Below are 8,032 nucleotides of genomic sequence, written 5' to 3'. Positions count from 1 at the left end.
CGGTGGTCCTGGTGTGCCACAGACCTCGCCATGCAGTCGAGCAAAATGGAAGGTGATAAGAAAACGGCCAGTGGGTGATTTAGATTGTGTCAAAGGAAACATGAGTGCTAATCAATATGGTGCTGCCAGGCATCATAACTGCCTACACCACCCACCGTTTACTCCAGGCTAAAAGTTGGGTGCGATCATACCGCCCCGTGTGTAATTTATGATTGAAGGTGTCACTTTCAGAATGATATGCCACGGATGAGGGAGCCCGATTCTCCAGGAAAATAAAAATCGTCATCCCTGTGAACAACAACAAATTCTCCATGGGTTCTGTGCGCTGTCATTCATGATTGATCGGGTGTGCCATCAAAGCTCTGAGTACAGCAACACACTCAAAGCGGCGGATGACGTGAAGACAATATTCAAAATCGCTGTTGCAAAACAGCGTTAGAACACATTATGTGAAGGCACAGTACACATTCTTGTGTTAAGTACAATCACACACTCATTCTTTGGTTTAGAACAAGGGTGTCAAACTCAGTTTAGATCACTTGGAGAAAAATCTACTCGCAAGTGGGCCAAGCTGGTAAAATCACGGCACGATAACTTAAAAATAAAGACAACTTCAGATTGTTTTCTTTGTTGAAAAATAGAACAAGCACATTCTGAAAATGTACAAATCATAATGTTGTTAGGGTTTTGTTTACAGCAGGGGTGTCTAAACTTTTTCCACTGAGGGCCGCATACTGAAAAATCAAAGCAAGCGGGAGCCGTTTTGATATTTTTTGTTTCAAAAACTGTAGTGGATTGTCCGAAGCTTAAACAGCAACAAAAGTGAGTTTAGTACAAAAAGTGTATTTACCCTTTGTCAAAAGTGCATAAGTTGGATTGTTTTGTCCATGCAAACAAACAGACCACCTCCGGAGGACACACGAATCAAGCAATCTCTCTCAGCCCTTGTCACTTGGCCATTTTTATCTGTTTCCCTCATGCGTCAAGGTCCCGTTGTTTTCGACCTGTTTGTTTTGCAATATCCTTGAATCCTTTAGTCATGCTTAGACAATCAAAACATTTTATAGAATGGTCAGAGCGACTCCATATTCAACTTTGTCCTACATCTGGTCCTTCAATGGTATAGAATAGAAGAGAAATTAAATGAGCAGACATTCTTAATAGACACGAAATATAGTTCAAAGGTCAGAAATTCTACTACAAAACCAATACAATATATGTATAAAAAATATACATTTAGGCCTCCTCTCAGGCTTGATCCCAGGGACCCCAAAGGGTTTTGGTCAAAAAAGTATAAAAAATGTGTCATTATTTATTATTATTAGTAGTAGTATTTTATTATTATTCAAGGTTTAAATCTCTAGATCAACATTAGGTCATATAAAGTTGTTAAAGATTTAAGTTGTATGCCCTTTTTGCCAAAGAAAATCCTGTTTTTTGTGGAAAAAACACAAAATTTACAATATTTTCACCCAATAAAGGTTTCAAGTGCATACTTGAGATTATATAATAATTGGAGCCTTAAAAAGGTCAATAACTCATAACAACATTGATTTTAATTCATTATTAGTTTTTGAGCAATGACACTTAAAAAAAAAAAAAGTCCCACTCATTAAAGTGTTAAAAAATATTAAAAAATGTGTTTTTTTACTTTTAACACAATAATCTCGAGTTGTATTGTTGTTAATGTTTTTTGTTTGTTCGTTTTAGGCCCTTCTTTAAAAAAATTTTAAAAAAAAACAGCTTAGTTTTTTTATATGGCAAACACAAAATATGCAACAGTCAGAAGCTTTTGCCCCAATAGATTTGAGAGATAACAAGTTTTAAATTGTGCAAGGTTACCTTTTTTAATTCAAATTGCAGACAATATTGTCTATACCCAAACACATGTGATGAGTTTGATTAGAGTCCTCCACATTTCAATGCATGTATTGCTGTCTCCAATGATATGATGGGGCTGAGAAGAGCATTCCGATTTCTTGTTGTGAATTAGTCATGAAAGGAGGGTTGGAAGCCAGCATAGTTATCTATAGGTAGTTACCAAGGCAACACGGTAAAAAGGAGCATGATCCATAATGAATATCTGGCAGATCAACAGAACGGCAGCCGGGGGCAGTACATATATTTCTGTACCCACAAATAGTGTTATGTTCCCCTATAAATGCTGACTTCTACCAAGACAACTATGTTGTGGTTTATTTATTTTTATTATTTTTCCCTAAGATGGCACCACTGTAGTGGCTGCTGGTGACAGGAGCTCTGTGCTCTTGTGTCATCCTTTTAGGTTCCTGATGTGTCCCTCTTGTTTTCATGTGGTTTTGTTTTGCCTTTTTGGTTCGGGACCCTTTGGGACTGTGTGACAAGGGGTGGCACTTTCGTGTGAACTTCTGGATCTGCCTCCCGGGAGCCTTTTGGCCACAGAGACCAGCTGCTAGGTCTTTGCCACACCAGAGTCTGTTTGGAGAGAGCCAGGACTGTGGAGCTGGTGCTGAGCGCCGGGACGGACAAGCTTCACGGTGTCTTGGCTGAATGAGCAGGTATCGGAGACCTCGGTCTCCTTGGACGGGTCCTCGCTCATCCATGCCGACTGGACACTGGCCGAGAGTTAGTGGGCGGCCGAGGCTGGAGTCGGCTCTCTTGGTTGCTTTGTTGGGTCTGCTCCTGTCTCTGGCCATGCTCCACCCACCCCAGCAGACGATGGCAAGAAACACCGCAGAGTTTTTTTGGGGTTCTTTTGTTGTTGTTGTTGTTTTGCTTTTGTAGCTGTATGTCTAATTGGCTGGTTGCATCAGCTCTGCTCTTTTAATGTCTTTAATGTCCTTTGTGTTCTTTGATGTTTCCCTCTTACACACACGCTTATGTGTGCTATGGCTATGAAGTCTGGACCCCTTCTCCAGGACCCAGGCTTAGACCCTAGAATCCTTTCGCTTTGCATAGTAGAGTTTTAATTTGCACTTACAGATGTAGCAACCAACTGTAGTTACTGACAGTGGTTTTATGAAGTGTTCCTGAGCCCATGTGGTGATATCCTTTACACACTAATTTCACTTATTGATGCAGTACCGCCTGAGGGATCGATGGTCCGTAATATCATCACTTACCTGCAGTGATTTCTCCAAATCCTCTGAACCTTTTGATGATATTACGGACCGCAGATAGTGAAATCCCTAAATTCCTTGCAATAGCTGCTTGAGAAATGTTGTTCTTAAACTGTTCAACAATTTTCTCAGGCATTTGTTGACAAAGTGGTGACCCTCCTTGTTTGTGAATGACTGAGCATTTCATGGAAGCTGCTTTTATGCCCAATCATGGCACCCACCTGTTCCCAATTAGCCCGTTCACCTGTGGGATGTTCCAAATAAGTCTTTGATGAGCATTCCTCATCTTTCTCAGTCTTGTTTGCCACTTGTGCCAGCTTTTTTTGAAACATTTTGCAGGCATCAAATTCCAAATGAGCTATTTTTTGCAAAAAATAACAGTTTTCCAGTTCGAACGTTAAATATCTTGTCCCTGCAGTCTATTCAATTGAATATAAGTTGAGAAGGATTTGTTGTATTCTCTTTTTAATTACCATTTACACAACGTGACAACTTCGCTGCTTTTGGGTTTGGTACATGCATCCCCTCCAGGACTACCTTATCTTAGGGAAGCATCAGTTAATCAGTGGCATTAAAATTTTGAAAACATTAAAATTAGTATAAATCTATTGTCTTCATCGAAAGTCTGACAGAATATAATTTTAAACAAGCACTGAACAAACATCTTCAGAATATCTGCTTCAAACAACAAAAAAAGATTTCCCTTCACACCAGTTCTGAAATCTTCCTATTCTGTATGCACGACTACAGCATGATAAGCCTCTCTACCTCTCTGAGGTAAAAAGACGAGAACAAATGCTCACTCTTTTTAAGCAGCTTTTCTTTCTCACTTTGCCACGTCTTGGTTACCATGGTGAGGCTCTTAGAGTGGAGGATACTGCACAGGCTGTCAATCTGGAGAAACAATGTAAAAATATTGTATTTTCTCTGATGAACCAGAAGAACCAAGAGCCTCTCAGCACCATGGTCCGTGGGATGTATTTTTGTTGAGCAGTGGTGCATCTTCTGGTGATTTTGGACGTGTGTGGCTTCGTTGCAACCTGCTGATGACACTCTAAGCCAGGGGTGGGCAATTAATTTTTACCGGGGGCCACATGAGCAACCCGAGCACTGCTGGAGGGTCACATCGACAATATTTCAATTAAATTTTGCTCAGTATTATTTTTTATATATACCGTAAGATAAATTAGTCGTGGCCATGGCGGAGAGGGTATACGTCTCGGGGGGCTAAAGGTTGCGTCACTGCTGTTTGCAGATGATGTGGTCCTGATGGCACCTTCGGTTCGTGACCTTCAGCTCTCACTTGATCGGTTTGCAGCCGAGTGTTCAGCGGCTGGAATGAGGATCAGCATCTCCAAATCTGAGGCCATGGTTCTCAGCAGGAAACCGATGGTTTGTACAGTCCGGGTAGGGGACGAGACTCTGTCCCGGGTGGAGGAGATTAAGTATCTCGGGGTCTTGTTCACGAGTGAGGGAAAGATGGAGAAGGAAATCAGCCGGAGAATCGGAGCAGCTGGGGCAGTATTGCAGTCTCTCTGCCGCACTGTTGTGACGAAACGAGAGCTGAGCCAGAAGGCAAAGCTCTCGGTCTACCGAGCTATCTACATTCCTACTCTCACCTATGGTCATGAAGTGTGGGTAATGACCGAAAGAATAAGATCGTGGATACAAGCGGTCGAAATGAGTTTCCTCAGAAGGGTGGCTGGCATCTCCCTTAGAGATAGGGTGAGAAGTGCAGTCACCCGAGAGAGACTCGGAGTAGAGCCGCTGCTCCTTCGCTTGGAAAGGAGCCAGCTTAGGTGGTTCAGGCATCTCGTGCGGATGCCTCACGAGCGTCTCCCTAGGGAGGTCCTTGTTGCACGACCCACTGGGAGGAGGCCCCGCGGCAGGCCAAGGACCAGATGGGGGGATTATATCTCCTCTCTGGCCTGGGAACGCTTCGGGATTCCCCAGGAGGAAGTCGCAGATGTTGCTCTGGAGAGGGAAGTCTGGGGGTCTCTGCTGGAGCTGTTGTCCCCGCGACCCGATTCCGGATAAGCGGTTGAAGATGGATGGATGGACCGTAAGATAAATAATAATAATGATAATAATGATAATAATTAATAATAATACTTTCATTTAACCTAACTTAACTTTATACCAAAAGCACTGCTTTGGAAATCATTTGTACCCCCTTCAGAGATCACATTTATCATCCTCATGTTGCACAATGAAATGTAAGCATAGGATGAAGTGTGCATTCCTGTAACTTTCTCTAGTAACAGCATTCCATGATTAATATCAATAAATTAACATTAATAATAAATGACAGTAGAATAAGCACACGTATGACTGAGGAGTCATAGTGTAACTTTGTGTGGTGTTTGAGTTGTCCGACTTTTTGTGTGGCCATAAACGCACCAGTGGTTTAGTGGTATGCGTGTTGGTGACAGATGACAAGTTGGTTTTGGCCTGGTTTGTACTGCAGAAAATGACTAGTTTTTCGAGATAGAAGGGTTTTACTCATGTTTTTGGTGTGGTTATGGCCCAATATAAACAGTTTTGCTCAATAAAGCGATGGATATAATTCCTGGCCTCGAAGCATCTCGATAGACGTTACAATAATTGAACGGTGTTCAATTGAACGGTGTTGACGAACACCGTTTGGGCCGCTTGTTGTCACTGTCACTCAGAGTTGCATTGCAAAATTACACAGAATAAATGTGTTTATTTTGTTTAGAATTCAGATGGGATTTGATTTGGTGTTGCGGCATATATTTGCTGTGCACAGAGGACACTTGAGCAGTGCGCAATTGCGCAGGCGCGCACCTTAGAGGGAACGTTGCTTGGCAGTCCATGTCTTGTTGAAAACACGCCATTCCTCATCGACTTTTCTCTTTTTAGCGTCTCGGGTGTAAACCGTGCATCACTTGTCGCTGTGCACCTTCACTCACAGGTTACACACGGACATACGCCCATAAATAACACTTTTCAAAATAAAAGCAGCACAGTTGTATAGCGCGCATGGCATAGATTTATTTAGTAATTTGTGATTGCAGCTGTTGACATTCACTCACAATCACGCACGAGCATACGTCCACACGGAAGTAATACAAATAACGCTTTTCAAAACAAAAGCAGCACCGTTGTATTATACACTCGACATAGATACTTTTTTAAATGTATTTTGTAATTTATGATTGGCCTCACGCGGGCCGGACAGGGACACACAAAGGGCCGGATGTGGCCCGCGGGCCGCAGAATGCCCAGGTCTGCTCTAAGCACAGTGGCCATTTCTCTGTGAGAACATCCAGTTCAAGCCTGGCAATGCACCACAATGGAAACAAGCCGTTTGGCTTTTTGTGCCATCCATTTGCCTTTTTAAAGCATTACATGGATTAAATTCCTTAAGATGTCAATAAACGTCTCAATCAATCAAAAAATGGCGATGCACTGCCGATCAGTTGTTAGGTGACGTTTTGGCATCCAGGTGACCGATATTTCACTTACAAGTTCTATTTATGTGTTGCTGCTTCTGAAAATGAATCAGTCTGTTATTTCCCAAAATACCAGTACATGTTTGAGTACTCAATAGATTACAGAACTGTACTTAGAACGCACCCTTTCAATCGCCAGACTTAGGATCAATCCCAATACACCCCCATCACCCACTACCACGAGCCTTCACCCAATACCACTACACCCTCAAAATGAAGTAAAACGGGGTAGAGTTTTGTAATCTTCCCTAGGAATTGGGACACCACTGGCCGCGAGTGGTGCAAAGTTTAGGTTCTGGCACGTAAGCGACTACATAGTTACGTTTGCACATACAGTATGTCCCACATTATTATGTTAGATCCTCTATGGACTGGACTCTCACTATTATGTTAGATCCACTATGGACTGGACTCTCTCACTATTATGTTAGATCCACTATGGACTGGACTCTCACTATTATGTTAGATCCACTATGGACTGGACTCTCACTATTATGTTGGATCCACTATGGACTGGACTCTCACACTATTATGTTATATCCACTATGGACTGGACTCTCACACTATTATGTAAGATCCACTATGGACTGGACTCTCACTATTATGTTAGATCCACTATGGACTGGACTCTCACACTATTATGTTATATCCACTATGGACTGGACTCTCACTATTATGTTAGATCCACTATGGACTGGACTCTCACACTATTATGTAAGATCCACTATGGACTGGACTCTCTCACTATTATGTTAGATCCACTATGGACTGGACTCTCACTATTATGTTAGATCCACTATGGACTGGACTCTCACACTATTATGTTAGTTCCACTATGGACTGGACTCTCACTATTATGTTAGATCCACTATGGACTGGACTCTCACACTATTATGTTATATCCACTATGGACTGGACTCTCACACTATTATGTAAGATCCACTATGGACTGGACTCTCACTATTATGTTAGATCCACTATGGACTGGACTCTCACTATTATGTTAGATCCACTATGGACTGTACTCACACTATTATGTTAGATCCACTATGGACTGGACTCTCACACTATTATGTTATATCCACTATGGACTGGACTCTCACTATTATGTTAGATCCACTATGGACTGGACTCTCACACTATTATGTTAGATCCACTATGGACTGGACCCTCACTATTATGTTAGATCCACTACGGACTGGACTCTCACTATTATGTTAAATACACTATGGACTGGACTCTCACACTATTATGTTAGATCCACTATGGACTGGACTCTCACTATTATGTTAGATCCACTATGGACAGGACTCTCACTATTATGTTGGATCCACTATGGACTGGACTCTCACTATTATGTTAGATCCACTATGGACTGGACTCTCACTATTATGTTATATCCACGATGGACTGGACTCTCACACTATTATGTTAGATCCACTATGGACTGGACTCTCA

The sequence above is a fragment of the Entelurus aequoreus genome, linkage group LG06, assembly GCF_033978785.1.
Source record: "Entelurus aequoreus isolate RoL-2023_Sb linkage group LG06, RoL_Eaeq_v1.1, whole genome shotgun sequence".
NCBI classification, from domain to species: domain Eukaryota; kingdom Metazoa; phylum Chordata; class Actinopteri; order Syngnathiformes; family Syngnathidae; genus Entelurus; species Entelurus aequoreus.
The sequence above is the reverse complement of the archived record's forward strand: the minus strand, read 5'-3'. Positions refer to the sequence as shown.